The 24,266-nt window shown below is 43.2% G+C and overlaps 1 long non-coding RNA gene across 1 annotated transcript; it reads left to right on the plus strand.

The window, feature by feature from the left end:
• The first annotated feature begins 4,145 nt into the window (after positions 1-4,145).
• On the plus strand, positions 4,146-24,116 carry LOC143790625 (uncharacterized). The gene is made up of 4 exons (XR_013219753.1): positions 4,146-4,862; positions 16,227-16,309; positions 23,484-23,967; positions 24,042-24,116. It is a non-coding gene; the product is annotated as an uncharacterized LOC143790625 (long non-coding RNA).
• The last annotated feature ends 150 nt before the right edge of the window (positions 24,117-24,266 follow it).

Consider the following 24,266-nt stretch of genomic DNA (forward strand, 5'->3'; position numbering starts at 1 on the left):
GGATCAGCAAAATAAAACGGATCCGGCGGAAAAAAAAACGGATCTGGCTTGTAAAAAAATGGATCCGGCGCAAAAAAACCCGATCGGCGGGAACAAAACGGATTCGGCAAAAAAAAAAACCAGATCGGCGGAAAAAACTGATCTGGCGTAAAAAAAACGGATTCGGCGCAAAAAAAACGGATCGGCAAAAAAAACGGATTAGGTAAAAAAAAAACGGATCCGGCACAAAAAAAATGGATCAGCAGGAAAAAACGGATCCGGCGGAAGAAAAACCCCGATCGGCGGGAACAAAACGGATTCGGCAAAAAAAACCAAAAACGGATCGGCGGAAAAAAACGGATCTGGCGGAAAAAAACGGTTGTGGCGGGAAAAAAACGGATTTGGCGCAAAAAAAACGGATAGGCGAAAAAAAAACGGATTAGGTAAAAAAAAAAACGGATCGGCAAAATAAAACTGATCCGGCGGAAAAAAAAACGGATCTGGCGTAAAAGAAACGGATTCGGCGCAAAAAAAAAACGGATCGGCAAAAAAAACCCCGGATCGGCAGAAAAAAACGGATCTGGCATAAAAAAAAACGGATTCAAGGCAAAAAAAAAACGGATCTGGATTGTAAAAAAATGGATCCGGCGCAAAAAAACCCGATCGGCGGGAACAAAACGGATTCGGCAAAAAAAAAAAGGATCGGCGGAAAAAACTGATCTGGCGTAAAAAAACGGATTTGGCGCAAAAAAAACGGATCAGCAAAAAAAAACGGATTAGGTAAAAAAAACCGGATCCGGCACAAAAAAAACGGATCAGCAGGAAAAAACGGATCCGGCAGAAGAAAAACGGATCTGGCTTGTAAAAAAACGGATCCGGCGCAAAAAAAACCCCGATCGGCGGGAACAAAACGGATTCGGCAAAAAAAAAAAAACGGATCGGCGGAAAAAAACGGATCTGGCGGAAAAAAACGGATAGGCGAAAAAAATCGGATTTTGTTAAAAAAAACGGATCGGCAAAATAAAACTGATCCGGCGGAAAAAAAAACGGATCTGGCTTGTAAAAAAATGGATCCGGTGCAAAAAAAACCGATCGGCGGGAACAAAACGGATCGGCGAGAAAAAACGGATTAAGCAAAAAAAAAACAATCGGCAAAAAAAAACCGGATCTGGCGAAAAAAAAACCCGATCGGCGGGAACAAAACGGATTCGGCAAAAAAAAACAAAAACGGATCTGGCGTAAAAAAAAACGGATCCGGCACAAAAAAAACGGATCGGCGGGAAAAAACAAATTTGGCAAAAAAAAAAAGATCAGCAAAATAAAACGGATCCGGCGGAAAAAAAAACGGATCTGGCTTAGAAAAAAACTGATCCGGCACAAAAAAAAGGATCAGCAGGAAAAAACGGATCCGGCGGAAGAAAAACCCCGAGCGGCGGGAACAAAACGGATTCGGCAAAAAAAAAAAAAAAAACGGATCGGCGGAAAAAAACGGATCTGGCGGAAAAAAACGGATGTGGCGGAAAAAAAACGAATTTGGCGCAAAAAAACGGATAGGCGAAAAAAATCGGATTTTGTTAAAAAAAACGGATCGGCAAAATAAAACTGATCCGGCGGAAAAAAAAACGGATCTGGCTTGTAAAAAAATGGATCCGGTGCAAAAAAAAACGATCGGCGGGAACAAAACGGATCGGCGAGAAAAAACGGATTAAGCAAAAAAAAAACAATCGGCAAAAAAAAACCGGATCTGGCGAAAAAAAAACCCGATCGGCGGGAACAAAACGGATTCGGCAAAAAAAAACAAAAACGGATCTGGCGTAAAAAAAAACGGATCCGGCACAAAAAAAACGGATCGGCGGGAAAAAACAAATTTGGCAAAAAAAAAACAGATCAGCAAAATAAAACGGATCCGGCGGAAAAAAAACCGGATCTGGCTTAGAAAAAAACTGATCCGGCACAAAAAAAAGGATCAGCAGGAAAAAACGGATCCGGCGGAAGAAAAACCCCGAGCGGCGGGAACAAAACGGATTCGGCAAAAAAAAAAAAAAACACAGATCGGCGGAAAAAAACGGATCTGGCGGAAAAAAACGGATGTGGCGTAAAAAAAAAATTTGGCGCAAAAAAACCGGATAGGCGAAAAAAAAACGGATTAGGTAAAAAAAAACGGATCGGCAAAATAAAACTGATCCGGCGGAAAAAAAAACGGATCTGGCGAAAAAAAATGGATTCGGCGCAAAAAAAAAACGGATCGGCAAAAAAAAAACGGATCGTCAGAAAAAAACGGATCTGGCGTAAAAAATACAGATTCGGCGCAAAAAAAATCGTATCGGCAAAAAAAAAAATCGGATTAGGCAAAAAAAAAACGGATCCGGCACAAAAAAAACGGATCAGCAGGAAAAAACGGATCCGGCGGAAGAAAAACGGATCTGGCTTGTAAAAAAAACGGATCCGGCGCAAAAAAAACCCCGATCGGCGGGAACAAAACGGATTCGGCAAAAAAAAAAAAAACGGATCTGGTGGAAAAAAAGACGGATGTGGCGTAAAAAAAACGGATTCGGCGCAAAAAAAAAAGGAAAGGTCGAAAAAAAAACGGATTAGGTAAAAAAAAACGGATTGGCAAAATAAAACTGATCCGGCGGAAAAAAAACGGATCTGGCTTGTAAAAAAATGGATCCGGCGCAAAAAAACCCGATCGGCGGGAACAAAACGGATTTGGCAAAAAAAAAAACGGATCGGCAGAAAAAAACGGATCTGGCGTAAAAAATACGGATTCGGCGCAAAAAAAAAACGGATCGGCAAAAAAAACGGATTAGGCAAAAAAAAAACGGATCCTGCGTCTAGAGACTACAGCCGTCGTCCTTACCATTGCACCACAAGCTCAAGTGATCCAAGGTACTAATTTCTGCTAATTTCCTGTATCAGAGTCAGGTATCAGACAAAGTATTTCTGATGTTATTTCTGATGTTACTGTGATTTGTGACCATGTCCTAAAATGAACATGCAGCGGTATACTGACATGTTACTGACTTTATGGCAGTTTCATCCTGCAGACACTAGATGGCGCTGTGGCTCCCGATGACGTCACGGCTCCTTGCAGCCTCTAGTCAGTAATAGCAGCACTAGACAATCGCCGGGCGCGGTGGCGTGCGCCTGTAATCCTAGTTACCAGGGAGGCTGAGTGCTGGAGCGCTTGAGTCCAGATGTTCTGGGCTGCCCTGTGCTATGCCGATTGGGGTGTCAACATCAGGTCGGTATTTGTGGCTCTGGGGGACCTCAGAACTAACCAGTGGTCCTAAAGTGGGAGGAGGTCGGACGCGGCCTAAGAGACCCCATGCCGATCAGCGGTGCGGATCGCCCCGTCCATAGCCCTCGTTGTAGAGTCTACAATGGGGAGCAGGCTGGACAACACAGCGTGACAACCACTTTTTATACACACAGAAAATATTCATTTTAGATCGGGAAATCATTATTAATGTAGAAAAAGATCCCATTTCTTAAAATTGTGATGTTTATTAGAAAATTCAATGCAAACATTCAAGACTGTCTATGTAAATACTATGCATTGAACTTTGTACTTAGTTCTCTAATAAACATCGACATTTTAAGACGCTGAATTGTTTCTACATTTGATCCCTTGGCTTCCGTGCTACAATGCCCCTAGAGTCGGAGCTGTTTTTTCTTTTTTCACCAGATCATTATTAACCCTCAGTCACATCTGCAATAATTATTATTCGGTAAAAATAATGAACTATGCAAAATATGAAAATGTAAATATATATATATATATATATATATATTCCTCCTGTACTTTCTCACTATCTCCCCAGATTCTGATATTACAACCCCTTATCTCTCTGTGATGCCGTTACACTGAGCGCTACTGACACCTACTGGCGAAACCAATAAAATGCTTCCATCTGTTGTGCAGTACTAGGTGTTACCAGCAGAGGCCACTCCAGCTCTAAACCTTCAGGACGAAACATGAATCACCTGCAAATATCACATTATAATGAGGTTACGCTGAAGGCCTCATGAGAAAATGACCTATTGTTTATATCAGGTTTTTTTTCTTCAATGTATTTTTTTCCATATAACAATCTGTATTAAAAATATAGTCGTAATATAATATATCAAAAATTATTAACACAAATAAATATATTTAAAAAATTACCAATAATAAGTATAAAATAAACAGACCACAAATCAACCCCCTAAAAACACAAGAAGATCCTAAGGGTGCGTGTCCACGTTCAGGATGGCCGGCGCTTTGGACGGAGCGGAAAACTCGCTCTGCCCTAAGCCCCGCCCCCTTCTGGAGACACGATGATGCCGGATGTGTTCATTGCACACATCCGGCATCATCGCACCCCACACATAGGGCCCTGTGATTTACCTTGCAGCGGCGCAGCAAGGTAAACGGACATGCTGCGATCTAAAAAGACGCGGCGCATGTCCGGAATCGCAGGGCCGCCGGGTGCGTATTAGCACGCATAGTGGAGACGGGATTTCATAAAATCCCCTCCACTATGCTGTAACATCTGGACGCGGCAGATTGAATGCTGCGGCTCTGCTCAGCGTTCAATCCGCTGCTATTCCGGATGTAAAACGGCCCGTGGACACATACCCTAAGACAAACACACTGACGAGCAAAAGAGTAACAATGTTTTGACCTTTTGACTTTCAGGCTCCATATCTCACCATCCACTACTGCTTCCAACGTGAGACTCCCATCATTTTATAGACAATCATCTTGGCTGTCTTATACACAAATGTATTGTTTATTGTTGATGCGTTTCAGATTCCACCGACTCCTTCCTCAGGATAACCATACAAAAATCAATCAATTGTCCTGCAGACGTTACACAAGTCTGGAAGCTGCAAATAAGGTGAGAGACTTCAACTTCACTATTGTGATGAGAAGCGTTGGCTTGAGTTTGCAAAAACGTATGACAAATGGACAGTATAAGATTGAAGATGGGTGATTTGGAGCGATGAGATGAAAGGCAACAGACTAGTCTCTGATGGGTGCAAATGGGTCTGGAAGAAACAAGGGAAAACGGGGCCAATGGCTGCAATCATTGAAGGAACTGTCAAGTTTTGGTAGAGGAAACCTGATCATATGGGGTTGTTTCAGGGTATGTACACACTTTCCGGATTTTTTGCGTTTTTTCGCTATAAAAACGCATACATATGCATCCCATCATTTAGAATGCATTCCGCAATTTTTGTGCATATGTCACTTTTTTTTCCCGCGAAAAAAATGCATCGCGGTAAAAAACGCAGCATGTTCATTAATTTTGCTGATTTTTTGCGGATTTCCCACCATATTATTGCATTTGGAACCCCCGGAAAAATCTGCAAAAAAATCCACATAAAAAATGCGAGAAAAACATGAAAAAACGCACAGGATTTCTTGCAGAAAATGTCCGGTTTTGGTCAGGAAATTTCTGCAAGAAATCCTGACGTGTGGACATAGCCTCACAGCCAAAGATGTTGGATACTTGACCAGGATCGATGGTGGTCTCACGGCTGAGCTATATGTGTATTTTGATCTGACGTTTAGATCGGACTCGGACATCACTAAGATGACAGTTCTGTTCGATTTTTACACAGACCCATAGACTTGCATTGACAATTTTGTTCTGACGTTTGGATCAGTATGGAACATATCTCCATGATTTTGTATGGACTACAAACAATCCCGGACATGTGAACTGCCCCATTCACTATTTTAGGCACAAGTGTTATCTGTGAAAAGCACGGATAGCACATCCCACCCTATTTCCTTATAGATTGTAGCTTGCGAGCAGGACCCTCACTCCTCCTGTACCTGCTGATCTGTGTCACTTTGTGATATATTTATTGTCTGTTCATGTCCCTGCTTAATTGTAAAGTGGTCAGAAAATGTTGGCGCTATAGAAATAAAAATATCATCATCACTAGTATAAGAAAATATAACGTGTGAATGAGCCGTTGATAATTATCAATTGTATTAAATTAATTAATTTAGTTCCAAGTTTATTAAGCTAATTTATAGATGAATGGGAAAGTGTCTAATATTTCTAGGGAAGACCACAAATGTATTACATAGGGCAAAAATGTGACGGGTTTGGCAGAGGTTTTAGGACAGTTAGGCCGGCGTCACACTAGCGAGTTTTACGGACGTATGAGCGCAAGAAAATACGTCCGTAAAATACGCATTACACACGGCCCAATGATTCTCTATGGCCCAGCTCCTATCAGCCGTATTTTACGGATCTGTATTATACGGCCGTAGAAAATCGCAGCATGCTGCGTTTGTCACCGTATTGCGCAAAAAAATCGCCAATGAAAGTCTATGGGGGCGAGAAAAATATGGATTACTCACGAACCAGCAGTGTGACTTGCAAGAAATACGCAGCGGTGTTATAGAGAAAAGCCGGCAATTCAATTGCCGGCTTTTGCTATCTCCTTCCCAAACCCGACAGGATATGAGACATGGTTTACATACAGTAATCTCATATCCCTTTTTTTTTGCATATTCCACACTAATAATGTTAGTAGTGTGTATGTGCAAAATTTGGGCCCTCTAGCTATTAAATTAAAGGGTTAAATCACAGAAAAAATTGGCGTGGGCTCCCGCACAATTTTCTCCACCAGAGTGGTAAAGCCAGTGACTGAGGGCAGATATTAATAGCCTGGAGAGGGTCCATGGTTATTGCCCCCCCCCTGGCTAAAAACATCTGCCCCCAGCCACCCCAGAAAAGGCACATCTGGAAGATGCGCCTATTCTGGCACTTGGCCACTCTCTTCCCACTCCCGTGTAGCAGTGGGATATGGGGTAATGAAGGGTTAATGTCACCTTGCTATTGTAAGGTGACATTAAGCCAGATTAATAACGGAGAGGCGTCAATTATGACACCTATCCATTATTAATCCAATAGTATGAAATGGTTAAGAAAACACACATTATTACAAAGTATTTTAATGAAATAAAGACAGATGTTGTTGTAATATTTTATTAGACTCTTAATCCACCTGAAGACCCTTGTCACCTGAAACAAAGTAAAAAAAAAACAAACAACAATATTCCATACCTTCTGTCGTTCTGTCCCACGTTGCAAATCCATCTGAAAGGGTTAACTAATTTTACAAGCAGAAGCCTGTTAATGCAGCCGCACCTGCCTGTAAAAACCAGGGGAATGAATGGAAAGCAGGGTGACCTGTAGTTACCTTGAGTTGCGGTGATGCGCCCTCTGCTGGATGTCCTCATGAACTGGAGCCTGTGAAAAGTTCCCACGCTCGAGTTCATATGAGGACATCCAGCAGAGGGCTAGGTAGTAGGTAGGGATGTGAACGCTGTGTTCTGGGATGGGTGGGCACAGAGGAGTCTGCGGGATGTGCCGTGGTGCTGTGCCTGGATTTGCCATTGTGCCGCGTCGGGATGTGCCGTGATGCTTGGATGTGCCGTGATGCTTGGATGTGCTGTGGTGCCGGCATGTGCCGGTGCCTGCGCCGGGATGTGTCGGCGCCGAGATGTGCCGTGGTGCCGGCATCTGCCGGTGCCTGCGCCGGCATGTGTCGGCGCCGGGATGTGCTGTGGGGCTACGCCGGGCGGTGCGGTGGGTCCGCTGGCCGTGCTGGGGTCTGCTGCAGGCGTCATTGCTGTGTGTGTCTCTGTGTGCAGGCGTCGTCCGATGGGACTACAAGTCCTATCGGACGATGCCTGCTACAGTGACAGTGAGTGACACATTAGCCAATGATGGGACAGTAGTAGTCCCATCATCCAGCTAATGTGTTGAATGTAAAAAAAAACAACACACACACGTACATACATACAGACATACAGTACATACAACATGCAGACACAGTACATACAGACATACAACATACACCATGTGACATGCAACATGTGGCGACATGAGAGGGAATGCGACATATGACATGCAAAATGTTACATGCAACATGCGACGACATGCAACATGCCACATGCAACATGCAACAACATGTGACGGCATGTGACATGCAACGACATGTGACATGCGTCAACATGCAACATGTGACAACATGCGACATGCGACATGTGACATGAGATGACATGCGAAATGCAACATGTGGCAGCATGCGACATATGACAACATGTGACATGCAACATGCGACGACATGCAGCATTCGCCGACATGCAGCATTCGACGACATGCAACATGCGACGACATGCGACGACATGCGACGACATGCGACATGTGACATGCGGCGACATGCAACATTCGACAACATACGACGACATGCAATGACATGCAACATGTGACATGCGACGACATGCAACGACATGCAACATGCGACAACATGCAACATGCGACGGCATGCAACAACATGCAACATGTGACATGCAACGAAATGCGACATACAACATGCGAGGGCATGCGACATGTGACAACATGTGACATGCGACAACATGCAACATGAGACATGTGATATGCGACATGCACCATGCGACAACATGCAACATGCGAGAACATGCAACATGTGACGACATGCAACATGTGACATGAAACATGCAACATGCGACGACATGCAACATACGACATGCAACATGCCACATACAGTACATACATACAGTACATACATACAACATACATACAGACGTACAGTACATAAAACATAGAGTACATACTCACTATCACTTGTCACTTTGTTCCTCGAAGCCAGTGTTACCTGTAAAAAATATTAAAATAATAAACAAACACTATACTCCCTGATCCGCAGAAATCCAATTAAAACGAGTGTCCCTCGCCGATCTCCCGTGGAGAGCAGGAGCATCAGCTGATGCGACCGCTCTCCAGGGGCTCCAGGAATACAATGATGGAAGGTATCCTTCCACAATGTTTTCCCCACAATGTATTCCTACGCCCCTGTGAGAAAATAGTCCCTAGTCTCACTTTTGGCATTGCTGTGTGAGAAAGTTCCCACGCAGCTTTTTGCCATAAAGTGAGACCAGTGAACTATAGTAACCTCTCAGTGATGCACTGCAGGAGCCATTGTCTCCTGTCAGTGTGTCACATAGGGTCCTATAGAGCAGTGACATCACCCGATGTCACTGTTCTATAGGGGAGATCGTCATGGGACACTCGTTATTAATTGGACTATGGTGGACAGGTAGTATACGGTTTATTATTTTACATTTTTTGCAGGCGCCGAAGTATGGTAAGTATGCTTAAATGAAGAATATTAACCCCTTTCTGCCAGCTGACGGAATAGTACGTTAGCTGGCAGATCCCCTGCTTTAAGGTGGGCTCCGGCGGTGAGCCCACCTTAAAGCCGCAATATGTCAGCTGTTTTGTACAGCTGACATGTGTGCGCAATGAGCGCGAGCGGAATCGCGATCCGCCCGCCCCCATTAACTAGTTAAATGCCGCCGTCAAGCGCTGACAGCGGCATTTAACTAGCGCTCCCGGCTGCACGGCCGGAAGTGCTCACACCGCTGACCCCCGTCACATGATCAAGGGTCAGCGGTGCATTGCCATAACAACCAGAGGTCTCCTTGAGACCTCTATGGTTGTTGATGGCCGATTGCTTTGAGCGCCACCCTGTGGTCGGCGCTCAAAGTACACCACCATTTCTACTACATAGAGGTGATCTGTACTTCACCTCTATGTAGCAGAGCCGATCGTGTAGTGCATGCTTTTAGCCTCCTATGGAGGCTATTGAAGCATGCCAAAATAAAAAAAAAAAGTGTTTAAAAATATAAAAAATATATAAAAGTTTAAATCACCCCCCTTTCGCCCCAATCAAAATAAAACAATTAAAAACAAATCAAACCTACACATATTTGGTATCACCGCGTTCAGAATCGCCCGATCTATCAATAAAAACAAAGGATTAACCTGACCACTAAATGGCGTAGCGAGAAAAAAAATCAAAACGCCAAAATTACGTTTTTTTGGTCGCCGCGACATTGCATTAAAGTGCAATAACGGGCGATCAAAGAACGTATCTACACCAAAATGGTATCATTAAAAATGACAGCTTGGCATGCAAAAAATAAGCGCTCACCTGACCCCAGATCACGAAAATTGGAGACGCTACGGGTATCGGAAAATCGCACACTTTTTTTTTTTTGCAAACTTTGGAATTTTTATCCACCACTTAGATAAAACATAAACTAGACATGTTAGGTGTCTATGAACTCGTAATGACCTGGAGAATCATAATGGCAGGTTAGTTTTAGCATTTAGTGAACCTAGCAAAAAAGCCAAACGAAAAACAAGTCTGAGATTGCACTTTTTTTTGCAATTTCATCACACTTGGAATTTTTTTCCCATTTTCTGTTACATGGCATGGTAAAACCAATGGTATCGTTCAAAAGTACATCTCGTCCCGCAAAAAATAAGCCCTCATATGGCCATATTGACTGAAAAATAAAAAAGTTATGGTTCTGGGAAGTAGGGGAGCGAAAAACAAAAACGAAAAAACGGAAAAAGCTCTGGGGGTGAAGGGGTTAAAATACTTTTTTCCTAATGTGTGTGTGTTTTATTAATCCTTTAATACTATTGGATTAATAACGGATAGGCATCTTAGTGACGCCTCTCCGTTATTAACCCGGCTTAATGTCACCTTACAATAGCAAGGTGACATTAACCCCTTATTACCCCATATCCCACCGCTACACCGGAGTGGGAAGATAGGGGCTAAGTGCCGGAATTGGCGCATCTTACAGATGCACCATTTCTGGGGCGGCTGCGGACTGGTATTTGTAGCTGGGGGGAGGGCCAATATCCATGGCCCCTCTCTAGGCTATGAATATCAGCCCGCAGCTGTCTGCGTAGCCTTTCTGGCTATGAAATATAGGGGGACCCCACGTCATTTTTTTGGGGGTCCCCCTATTTTAATAGCCAGTAAAGGCTACGCAGACAGCTGCGGGCTGATATTCATAGCAGGCTACAAATATTGGCCCTCGGCTGTCGGCTTTCCCCCTCTGGCGCAGAAAATTTCGCGGGAGCCCACGCCATATTTTTTTTTCTTCGTTTTTTTTTAACTGAAACATATTGTTCATTAACCCCTTTCTGCCAGCTGACGGAATAGTACATCAGCTGGCATTATCCCCACGCTTTGAGGTGGGCTTCGGCGGTGAGCAACATGTCAGTTGTTTTCATTACAACAAAAAAAATTATGTTTTTTTGGTCGCCGCGACATTGCATCAAAATGCAATAATGGGCAATCAAAAGAACGTATCTGCACAAAAGTGGTATCATGAAAAACGTCAGCTCGGCGAGCAAAAAATTAGCCCTCACCCGACCCAATATCTCAGAAAATATAGACGCTACGGGTATCGGAAAACGGCGCAATTATTTTATTTCTTTTTAGCAAAGTTTTGAATTTTTTTTTACCACTTAGATAAAAAATAATCTACACGTGTTTGGTGTCTATGAACTCGTAATGACCTGGAAAATCATAATGGCAGGTCAATTTTATGCTGTGTGCACACGTTGCAGATTTGGGTGCAGAATTTTCTGCACAAAATCTGCATCTCGCTGAAAACGCAGCTGCGTTTTTTATACATTTTTTTCACGTTTTTTTCATATTTTTTGCGTGGTTTTCATGCGGGTTTTTTGTGTGGTTTTGATGCAGTTCTTGGTGCGGTTTTTGCGTGGTTTTGATTCAGTTTTTGCTGCAGTATTTGGTGCGGTTTTTTGCGTGGTTTTGATTCAGGTTTTTGATGCTTTTTTATGCAGTTTTTGGTGAAGTTTTGATGCAGTTTTTGATTCAGTTTTGATGCAGTTTTTGGTGCGGTTATGATGCAGTTTTTGGTGCGGTTTTGATGCAGTATTTGGTGCGGTTTTGATGCTGTTTTTGGTGCGGTTTTGATTCAGTTTTTGGTGCAGTTTTGATGCAGTATTTGGTGTGGTTTTGATGCAGTATTTGGTGCTGTTTTGATGCAGTTTTTGGTGCGGTTATGATGCAGTATTTGGTGCGGTTTTGATGCTGTTGTTGGTGCGGTTTTGATGCTGTTTTTGGTGCCGTTTTGCTGCAGTTTTTGATACAGTTCTTGGTGAGGGTTTGATGCATTTTTGATGCAATATTTGGAGCAGTTTTGATGCAGTTTTTGGTGCGGTTTTTGCGCGGTTTTGATTCAGTTTTTGCTGCAGTATTTGGTGCTTTTTTGCGTGGTTTTGATTCAGGTTTTTGATGCTTTTTTATGCAGTTTTTGGCGAACTTTTGATGCAGTATTTGGTGCGGTTTTGATGCAGTATTTGGTGTGGTTTTGATGCAGTTTTTGGTGCGGTTTTGAAGCAGTTTTTTGTGCGTTTAGGCCATGTGCCCACGCTGCGGATTCCGCTGCGGAATTTTCTGCAGCGGATTTGATAAATCCGCAGTGCAAAACCGCTGTGGTTATTACTGCGGATTTATCGCGGTTTCTATAGCGGTTTCCGCTGCGGATTTACACCTGCAGTTTTCTATTGGAGCAGGTTTAAACCCGCAGCGCAATCCGCACAAAGAAATGACATGCTGCGGAATATAAACCGATGCGTTTCCGCTCGTTTTTTCCGCAGCATGTACACTGCGGAATTCATTTCCCATAGGTTTATATTGTACTGTAAACTCATGGGAAACCACTGCGGACCCGCAGCTGCGGAAACGCTGCGGTTCCGCAGCAAAATCCGCAGCGTGTGCACATACCCTTATGATGCCATTTTTGGTGCGGTTTTGATGCAGTTTTTGGTGCGGTTTTGATGCGGTTTTGATGCAGTTTTTGGTGCGGTTTTGATGCTGTTGTTGGTGGGGTTTTGATACAGTTTTTGGTGCAGTTTTGATGCTGTTGTTGGTGCGGTTTTGATGCAGTTTTTGCTGCAGTTTTGATGCAGTTTTTTGTGGAGTTTTTTCGCGCTTTTGATGCATTTTTTAATTTTTTTTGGTGCGGTTTTTGCGTGTTTTTTGTGCGTTTTTGTATGCATTTTTGAAAGCTAAATAAAGATGTATTATTGAACAAAAAAAAGATTTGTGATGTCATTATTGTCCAACCTCCTCTTTTACATTTGTCCAACCCACACTCAATTACACACAGATAGATAGACATATAGATGATAGATGAAATGGATAGACAGAGCTACATATAGATAGCTCTATAGATGCATACATCTATCTATTCCTATATCTATCTATAGATATATCTGGATAGATATATCTATTGATAGATGTATGGATAGTGTAGGGTGCGTGTCCACTGTCCAGATTACATCCAAATTAGCTGCAAATTGGATGCTGCGTACTTGTAGTCCCATCAGATGATGCCTGCACACACCCCAAAAGACCCCCCGCACAGCCCCGCACACACCCGAACAGTCCCGCACACACCCGAACAGTCCCGCAGACCCCGTCCGCACACACATACACGCACACCATCACCGCCCACACACTTCCCTCCTCCCGAACTGCAGCGTTTCTCGGACCCACATCCGCATCTAAACTGCAGCTCTTTTTTACATCTGCGGTTTTGCTGCAGATGTGCCCGACTCAATGAAAGTCTATGGGTACAGAAACGCTGCAGTTTGGCAAAAAAAGAAGTGATATGCTGCTGAAAAAAAAAAGCTGCGTTTCGGTGTGTCTTTTTCCGCAGCATGTGCACAACAAGTCTGCTGCTCCCATAGACTTACATTGGTTGAGCACTACACTGCGGATTTGATGCAGCTCTGGGCAGCAAAAAACCCTGCGGATCTGCAATCAAATCCGCAACGTGTGCACAGCCTTAGCATTTAGTGAACCTAGCAAAAAAGCCAAGCAAAAAACAAGTGTGGGATTGCACTTTTTTTGCAATTTCATCGCACTTTGACTTTTTTTTCACATTTTCTGTTACACGACATGGTAAAACCAATGGTGTCGTTCAAAAGTAGAACTTGTCCCGCAAAAGATAAGCCCTCACATGGCCATATTGATGGAAACATTATGGCTCTGGAAAGAAGGGGAGAGATAAACGAAAAAAGCTCCAGGGGTGAAGGGGGTTTAGAAACATGGATATGGACATATCTATGGAAATAGACATAGATATATAGATATATCTGTATGTATCTATCTATCCATCCTATATCTCTGTATCTATCTATCTATCTATCTATCTATCTATCTATCTATCTATCTATAATAATAATTTTTATTTATATAGCGCCAACATATTCCGCAGCGCTTTACAACTTATAGAGGGGCCTTGTACAGACAATAGACATTACAGCATAACAGAAATCACAGTTCAAAACAGATACCAGGAGGAATGAGGGCCCTGCTCGCAAGCTTACAAACTATGAGGAAAAGGGGAGACACGAGAGGTGGATGGTAACAATTGCTTTAGTTGTTCGGACCAGCCATAGTGTAAGGCTCGGGTGTTCATGTAAAGCTGCATGAACCAGTTAACTGCCTAAGTATGTAGCAGTACAGACACAGAGGGCTATTAACTGCATAAAGTGTATGAGAACATGATGAGAGGAACCTGATAATGTTTATTTTTATTTATTTTTTTATTTTTTTATTTTTTTTAGGCCACACAGGGATAGTTAGGTTAATGCGTTGAGGCGGTAGGCCAGTCTGAACAAATGCGTTTTTAGGGCACGCTTAAAACTGTGGGGATTGGGGATTAATCGTATTAACCTGGGTAGTGCATTCCAAAGAATTGGCGCAGCACGTGTAAAGTCTTGGAGACAGGAATGGGAGGTTCTGATTATTGAGGATGCTAACCTGAGGTCATTAGCGGAGCGGAGGGCACGGGTAGGGTGGTAGACTGAGACCAGAGAGGAGATGTAGGGTGGTGCTGAGCCATGGAGTGCTTTGTGGATGAGGGTAGTAGTTTTGTACTGGATTCTGGAGTGGATGGGTAGCCAGTGTAATGACTGGCACAAGGTAGAGGCATCGGTGTAATGGTTGGTGAGGCATATGATCCTGGCAGCAGCATTCAGGACAGATTGGAGCGGGGAGAGTTTGGTAAGAGGGAGGCCGATTAGTAGAGATTTACAATAGTCCAGACGAGAATGAATAAGTGAGACAGTAAGAGTTTTTGCAGAGTCGAAAGTAAAAAAAGGGCGAATTCTAGAAATGTTTTTGAGATGCAGATAGGAAGAGCGAGCCAGTGATCGGATGTGGGGGATGAATGAAAGCTCGGAATCAAGGATGACCCCAAGGCAGCGGGCATGTTGCTTTGGAGTAATGGTGGAACCGCACACGGAGATGGCAATGTCAGGCAAAGGTAGGTTAGTAGAGGGAGAGAACACGAGGAGTTCAGTTTTTGACAGGTTCAGTTTCAGATAGAGGGAGGACATGATGTTAGAGAGAGACATCTGTGTGTAATGGAGTGTGCGTTGGACAAATGTAAAAGAGGAGGTTGGACAGAAATGACATCACAAATCTTTTTGAAGCTAGAGGAGGTTCCTGCTTAGTGGCAGTGCAATGCATCATGGAACTTGTAGTATTAGAGCACAATAACTCAGGAGAAAGGAAGTTGTCGATTAACCCCATGAGAGCTAGATCCAGCACTGAAGATGTGCTGCTACAGCATGATAAAAGGTAATATTGCTAAAATAAAGACAGTGGATGTTTTCAGTAGCACATAATTGCAAGATTTATGAAAAAAATAAAATTATTGTAGTGGACAACTTATTTAAGTCTGAAGTTCCAGCCTGGACTCACCGGACTCAAGTTAGTCTGCAGTTAGCTATTAGTTATTAGCTATTCGATTTTCATGTATGGCAGTTAGCTATTAGTTATTAGTTAGCTATTCGATTTTCATATATGGCAGTTAGCTATTTGTTATTAGTTAGCTATTCGATTTTCATGTATGGTTAATTATACATAGAGTGGATATTGTTTGGGTAAAATTTTGATCAGGACTTTGAGATGTTTATTTTGACTACTTGTGGTCCTGGGTTATTCACGTAAATCGCTTATGCCGCACATAATCAAACGCACTCAATCGTACGTAAATTCAATTTGAAAACAGGTACCCTTGACCACTAGTATTAAAAATGAACATATCAATGTCCTGAATAATATTTACCAAAAAAATTATCAACTCTGTGTAGTTCAGAAGTTATTCACGTAAATCGCTTATGTCGCGCATAATCAAACACACTCAATCATACGTAAGTTCAATTTGAAAACAGGTACTCTAGACCACTAGTACTCAAAATGACCACATCAATGTCCTGAACAATATTTGCCAAAAAAATTATCAACTCTATGTGTAGTTCAGAAGTTATTCACGTAAATCGCTTATTTTTGTATGTTAACAGAACCTTGGAAGAGTTTCACCAGTAACTTGCTAGAACTATCATCAAAATGTACTTCATGGCCAGAATGTTGTCAACTACATCCAGTAAGACATTAATTATTCACAGAATCAGCTTACCTTGAACCACAAGTAGTCAAATGAATCAAGTTCAAGTTCTGCACATAATCTGAAATAAAATATCAGAACTCTGTATAGTTTAGAAGCGAAAAGGAAAAATCACTTATTTCCATGTGTGAAAATAAACATGGTAAAATGTCGTTAATAATGTATTAGGTGTGTTTTCAAAATGTTTTATACCTTGTCAGTAAACAATGCAATCAGTTTGGGAGTTAGGCCGGAGTCACACACAACATATAAAAATACAGTCCGTTTTTGATGGCCGAGATAAGCAGAAAATTTCCTGAACAGTGATCCGTATTCAATGCGAGGATGCAATTTTTTCTCCTACAATTATCCGTGTGCCATCCGTGTGGCATCCGTATGGCGAAATTTTCTCGACGGCTTGCAAAATGGACATAGAATGGTTCCATGGCCTCAAATATTCCTTATAACATATATACAGTCTATATATACACTGTGTTCCAAATTATTATGCAAATAATATTTCCTCATATTTTCTCTAAATTACCTATCTGAATTGCAGTCATTGTTATTTTCCAGTCATCTACTATTCTAGTATAATTGCAATGTTTTGGAAAAAACTGCCTATGAAAACAGTATCTTTTTTAAAAAAAATAAACACTCAAAATGCATGTTCCAAATTATTATGCACAGCAGAGTTTTCAACCTCTTTTTTTTATTTTGAACAAAAAAAGGTCAATTGTGAAGTTATAAGCATTATCAGCTTATTACAAAATGAAATCAAACAGTTTTCAAGTGAAAACTTTATTCTAGGTGATGTTACATTTGCACATAGGACCCCTTGTTCGAAAAAAGCTTCTGAACTCTCTCGTCCATTGAATTTGTCAGTTTTTGGATGGTTTCTGCTTCATTTGTTTTGCATGTGGACAGAATACCCTCCCAGAGCTGTTGCTTAGATGTGAACTGCCTCCCGCCATCATAGACACTCCTTTTGATGATGCTCCAGAGGTTCTCAATGGGGTTGAGGTCAGGGGAAGATGGTGGCCACACCATAAGTTTGTCCTCTTTTATGCCCATAGCAGCCAGAGATGCAGATGTGTTTTTTGCAGCATGAGATGGTGCATTATCATGCATGAAAATGATCTTGCTGCGGTTCTTCCTCTTGAACCATGGCAGGAAGTGTTGTTTTAGAAACTCCACATAGATTATGGAGTTCATCTTTACCCCTTCAGGGATCATAAAGGGGCCGACAATCTCTCTTCCCATGATTCCAGCCCAAAACATTACTCCACCTCCTTGTTGGCGCCTTAGCCGTGTTTTCATGGGGTGTCCATCAACCAGCCATCCTCCACTCCATCCATCTGGACCATCGAGCGTTGCGCGGCACTCATCGGTGAACAAAACAGTTTGGAAGTCAGTCTTCGTTTGTTTTAAGTTTCTTTTTATTAGTTTTACACAAATAACAGATAGGTAAATGGTAACATGTGGATTTGAGATACATCAGTATGACATATAACCCAATCTCGGGAAGGCTAGTTCAATAATAACATGTAACATTAGTGATGAACATGTAGATAAACATGTGGATAAACATAAGATTACAGTAAGATGCAATCATTAAGAAAGTTCAGATTTGAAGTCTTGTGACTTCCCGAAGGCTAGATCAGAAACCAAAAACAACTCCACATTAATGCGACATTTAACCAATACACACATACTGTAAATAGAAAGAAAGAAAGAAGAGGAGAAAGGGGGTAGGTGATAGATTCACTAGAAGGGGAGGGTTCGGCTTATCGTAAAATAGGTGCAAGGGATTTAGAGGGGGGACATCGACACGTTCATTTCTGGATTAGGAAGAGATCCAAACCTCTAAAGAGATTTCTAATTGTTAATGAGAGCCAAATACTCATCACTAGATCTGAAAGATTTCCAGGGGACCTATGTTGTGTGGAATTTCTTCTATATAGTATAACTGGTCCACTTTGTTGACCCAATCCGAAATGCTCGGGCAGTTTTTAGTCAACCAGTGGACTGGGATAAGAAGCTTAGCTGCTGATAGAAGGAAAGCCAACAGGGATTTATTTTTATATTTCAAGTTGTCCCCCTTCCAGTTTAAAAAAATGAGTGTCAGGGAGGGTGGATGTAGTAATTTGCATATTTTAGTTATATGTTTTAATACTTCTTTCCAAAAAGTTTGTAGTATTTCACAAGACCACCACATATGCAGAAAAGTACCAACGTCTTTAGTACATCTCCAACAGGTTGGTGAAGAATTAGGATACCAAAGATGAGATAGAGTTGGGGTAGTGTACCATCTAGTGACTATTTTATACAAATTTTCCTGTACTCTTATACAACTAGATGGGCCATGCGAATTTTTGTAAATTTGATCTACCTCCCAGTCCTGAAATTCAGTATCAAGGTCTTTTTCCCAGTTATGTATGTAAGCTCTGTGATATATGTGATGCAGTAACCCCTGTAACAGGTAGGGGGCGCTGCATGGTCTCCCCGGAATCTGCACGGAGTTGTATTGAGGCCGTGAGAATTGACCTGCAGTGATGTCAGGATCACGTGACCAGTCCATGTGATCCATTACTGTGGGTGTGGTTACAGGTACATAACGTGACCAGAGTGTGGGTCACATGTTCCTGTGTGGTTCCAGTGTTTGGACCTGAAGGGTCCAAGTGCAAAATCCCTGAGGGAGTTCCTGAGGGCTCGGTGTGTTCCTGTGTTGGAAGCCTGGGAGGAGGCTTCCTGGAAAGCACCTGCTGGCGTGGGAGGTCCTAGTAGGAGGACCGGATCCCGGAGCCGTGCACAGTGGAACTGGGGAAGCTGGAGTCCTTCGGTGAGGTCTGGACTGACTAGTGTGTGCCGGCCAGGCAAGTTGGTGATCCCTGTAAGGCAGCTTACCCGGAGGTGTGGACTGGCGAGGAGTCAGCAGGTGGAGCCGGAGCTCCCGTCAGGTATCGTACAGGCCGTAGTGCTTGTGAAGTCTATGAACTATGTGGTCTCCCTTGGGAACTGGTTAAGGGAGGACCAGCGTGTTAGTGTCCGTGAGGCAAAGCCGTACACTGAAGTGTTAGAAGCTGCAAGTAAATATTACCAGTTGGTGCCTGTTGTGTTTCATGTTATGAACTGTGCGTAACCCGGTTTATGAGGCTTAATAAACCGCATGGACTGCTTTGTTTTATAAACCCGTGCCCGTGTGCTTGAATATCGCGGCCAAGTGAGTGTCCCCCAACACTCTCAGTGAGAGAAACCTTACAATTGGTGGATAATTTTGGCAACAATCCCGCTAGCACACGTGGAGTTAATTGCTGTGGCAGAGCCACGAAGGTGACAAGCGTCTAGCGGTAACTCGGCGGGGTTACGAAATTGACAAGCGTCTGCTGTGACTCGGCGGGGTCACAAAGGTGACAAGCGGCAGCGGTGGAGCCGTGCAGAGCCGTGTGGAGAGTAGCCGTGGTTGCAGCGAGAGGTTCCACAGCAGGCGGAGCTGTAGTGGCTTGTGGTTGGCAGCACCTGGAGGTGCCGGTTGTTTGTGACTGCAGCGGGAGCTGTGGCGGTACCAGCAGGAGCTGGTGAAAGTGACATAGAGAAAAAAAAAAAAAAAATTTATTTTTGTGCAGACTCTTAAAAGGCCAGTACAAGCCCAGAGACATTGGGGTGTACTGTGTGAACTGGGGCCTGAGTGCCGTGGGGGAGTCCACGGGGTGTATCCCAGGGAGGGGAGTATCCCTAATAGTGAGCGGTGGCCCAAACGGGGATGGTTGCCCAAAAGGGGGCGGAGACCCAAAAAGGGGCGGTAACCCGAATAGGGGTAATGGCCCAAAAAGGGGTGGAATCCCGAAGGGGGGCTGAATCTCGAACCGGGGTGGTATCAAAAAGCGGAGCACTTGCCCAGAAAGGGGGCGGAGCCAAAAAAGGGGCGGCAATCAGTGAGGTGTCACGACTGTGTCCTTTTTGGCTGGATGGAAAGTGTGTGCAAGGGTTGATAGACCCGGGGAGAGAAGCGTCTGTGCTGGGAACCCGTCCAGGAGATTCTGTGTCACCTGGCGACACTGAATATCTCCAGGTAGCCACTATCTACATTGTCGCAGCGGAGGTTTCCACATACCATGAGGTGGTTGTAGACCCGATCTTGCCGTATCCTATGGTAATAGGACAAGATTTGGTAGCACTGTGGGAAAAGGCTGAAGTGTTTGTGGATATAATGTGGATGTCAGTTAGTAATGTTGAGAAGGCAGGCCTGACCAGAGGGAAAGGTGCGACTGTCCAACTAACTGACCTGACGTCACCTGAAGTGTGCCACAATACGACTGATAGTGGTCTGCTGGATAAAACACGTGGAGCTGACACCCAGACAGAGAGTGACTTGCAGGGTCATCAGACTGTGGGGTGTGACACAGATTCTGGGGGTGACTGTGACAAATCATGGCCAGTAACAAGCGCATATGCCCTGGTGACAGGTGGAGGACGGGGTCCAGGACCTGTGGTAACGGGTGGAGGACGGGGTCCAGGACCTGTGGTAACAATAATTAATAACAATAATAATAATAATAATAATAATTAGTAACAATAACAATTCAATACAATTAAATGTCATAAGGACTTCAAAAATGGCGTTATTAGACGTAGGCGCCGCGAGCTAAATTTCCAGCGCTTTGCCTTTTGCTGATTCGTCAGACCGCTCGCGGTCGGTGGCCAGTAGGAATCGCTGGGAGAATTTAGTTGTGATTTTTAAGAGTTTTAGACGTGTGTGAAAGAAATACTGCAAAGTTAGAATGCTTTAATAAATAGAAGTGTTGATACTTTATTATTATAAATGAACAAAATGCAAAGAGAATGAAAAAGAAGGAAATCAAATCAGGATTCGGCATCCTTCGAAATCGCATCAAAGAACGTATTCTTCTGTGTACACTCGCACAAAGTCATGGATGATGTAGGATTATAGCCGGGTGTATAAACCATTATACAAAACGGGGGGGAATGATCATCATTTACATAGGAAGGTTAAAATACAGTCGTTGACTGAAACAGAAACAGCTGTGTAGGAGGCTTAATACTGGGCGAAGAACAGCCGAACTCTATACAAAGGTGAGGTTGTGGAAGACAGTTTCATGTTATAGATCTTTCACCATTAAAGTAGAGAGGAGTGCAGTGGATCCCGGGCGCTGCTGCTACTAAGGTTAATCCTCAGGTATGCTTAAGGGAGGAGTAGGTTCTACGCAAACATTTTTATTTATCCTCTGTTCCGGGATCCACCTCACTGATCTTTCCTTTCCTTGTTGTGTCCTCTTTCCATTTGGTCTGCATACGGCGGATATTGGATAATATCTAACTCTTTACATAGTTGTGCCGCACACAACCTGTTCAGATGAGCGACCAACCCTCTGACTTGCCCTGACTAGTGATGAGCGAATATACTGGTTACTCGAGATTTCTCGAGCACGCTCAGGGGTCCTCTGAGTATTTTTTAGTGCTCGGAGATTTAGTTTTTCGTGCCGCAGCTGAATGATTTACATCTCTTAACCAGCTTGATTACATGTGGGGATTCCCTAGCAACCAGGCAACCCCCACATGTACTTATGCTGGCTAACAGATGTAAATCATTCAGCTGAGGTGAGGAAAACTAAATCTCCGAGCACTAAAAAATACTCGGAGGACCCCCGAGCATGCTCGGGAAATCTCGAGTAACGAGTATATTCGCTCATCACTAGCCCTGACCTGTTGCCCACAGTGTTACACAGGGAGCACCTCTTGTATTTTCTCTCTTCAGGTCTTTCACCATAGGCAGACCGAGCCATGGTCTTCAGCTGAGGACCATAGTTGGATGTGAGACTAGTCTGACTCTTCTTGGTATTTTGCAGCACTGCATCAGGTGATTCGCAGTCGTGGGACCCGTCAATCACCTGCTGTGGCACTTGGACTTTCTGGACTTGGTTTCTCTATTGCTATGGTCCACGGCCGGATCTTTAAAGTATATTATCTCTGAAAAAAATATCACTGGCTGTAATCAGGCAGCCAGGCTCTGATTAATGCTGCCTATTGTTTGGGCAGCATAAATCAAGCGACAGGTTTCTTTTAATGGTAACCCGAAGAAAGCCAGCAAGGATTACTATAAATAAAATGGCTCAGTGCTTTCCTAGCATTCTGTAGGGGTCCCAGTGACTTCACCTCCAGGCAATCGGCATAGGTGACATATCCTAGTTATATACCACCACTGTATAAGGCGGGCTGATTATGATACTAAAGATCACTCTCCTTCTTACTGGGCAGAAGTGTAAGTTTAAGGCTTTAAACATTCCAAAGATATTGCATTATTCCTTCCCATAGCATGCTGGTCTTTGGGGTTCTAGGATCCCTGGCGATCCTGAGGATGGGGCTCTTGATAAAGGGAACGAGGCTTGGCATAGTCCAATCTCGAAATGAGCGGTAGGTGCACATGCTCAACCTCCGCACCATTCATTGTGTATGGGACTGCTGGAAATAGCTGAGTGCTAAGCTTGGTTTATAAGCTCCAGTGTTCTTTTTTGGAGATTTTTTTGGGGTATGAGAAGTTGGGACTCCAGCAGCCAGTAAGTCAACCCTTATCTTTAGAAGAGGGGACGATTTACTAAACTAGAAATCACCCTTTAAACTCACCATGTAATTACATGGATGAAATGGGTCTGACACGTTCTCCACCCGATCATTCAAAGGGAGGGTAGGGTGCGATCTTCTTTGATGTCCTTATGCCTCAATAGGTTTGTTTTTATCACCAGATGCTAAAAAATGCTCTGGACAAATAACTTTAAGCTTCATATTCTAATATACAGGGGTGCATATGCTGGCATAAATGTCTATTCATATTATTATTTTTATACTATGTGGATAGGTAGATGCTGTCCTGCCGGTTGCATGGCCAGAAGGGTCACCAGACCTTACCCAGATTGACTTGATTTTTATTTGGGAAGTTATAAAAAATGAGGTTTGTTTAAGAAAATCATGCACAATTGATAACATTCAACTATTATTTAAACTGTACACCGACTTCTGCACCCCCTGTATACCAATACCATATAATAAGTATGTTAAAATGCTGATTGTATAATCTGTATGTGGAAAGAACACAGCCTTACATATAAGTTGTGGGTCCACTATTATTATTATTCCTTTTTTATCTCTTCCTTTACAGATGGCTTTAATCAAAGTGTCTTATCATATCTTGAAGTAACAAGATCTTCTCCGGAGAGAGGAATATCCACTTTCTAAGAAGATGTTGGAAGAAAAGACATAGAATATTTTTATTTCTCTAAGGTCCTAAGCCTTTCGTACAGTCCAGACATGTTCTGCTGGAGGAGGGCTTTGCCTCTTTCTCTGCGCTTCTTTCAGATGCGTAGTATCAGTTCGGATCCGCTCCTGGATCAGTTGATGACTAGCACAAACCAATTCCAGATTTTTCAACTCGTTGGCATCCATAAGTCTAAGCTTACAGTACATCATGTGGGTTGCGCCATCAATACATTATGGGAGCTTCAGAAGGGGAAGCCGAGTGCAAACGCAAATCATGAAACCGTCCGAAATCACCCGGAATTTATTGCTCTTCGGATCCTGGCAGAAAATAAAATTGACTTTATGAGCGACACCACCCTGGTGAATACGCTGTATGCCGTTATAAGGTACGAGCCACTTGCTCCATTGCTCGGTCCTTATGTTGCATCTCGTTTACCATTGTTGTATTCTGTATTTCAAGGTTTAATGTGGAAGCGCACGACTCTTTGGTGCAGCAGCTGCTAATGGAAGGCTGGAGAAGACTGGAAAAGTAAGGCTGGTGGAATGTTTGATTACCAATCCCAGCAGCCATTTTGCCATTTAGTTGCCCAGCATTAGCTCTTTGGCTCTTGAGGTTCGTCATGCTGTGTGTTGCCCAAAGGTTTTCCGCATTGTATCCCTCTTCTCCCACTAGTATACACGTCAT

Source organism: Ranitomeya variabilis, unplaced genomic scaffold, assembly GCF_051348905.1.
Source record: "Ranitomeya variabilis isolate aRanVar5 unplaced genomic scaffold, aRanVar5.hap1 Scaffold_42, whole genome shotgun sequence".
NCBI lineage: Eukaryota > Metazoa > Chordata > Amphibia > Anura > Dendrobatidae > Ranitomeya > Ranitomeya variabilis.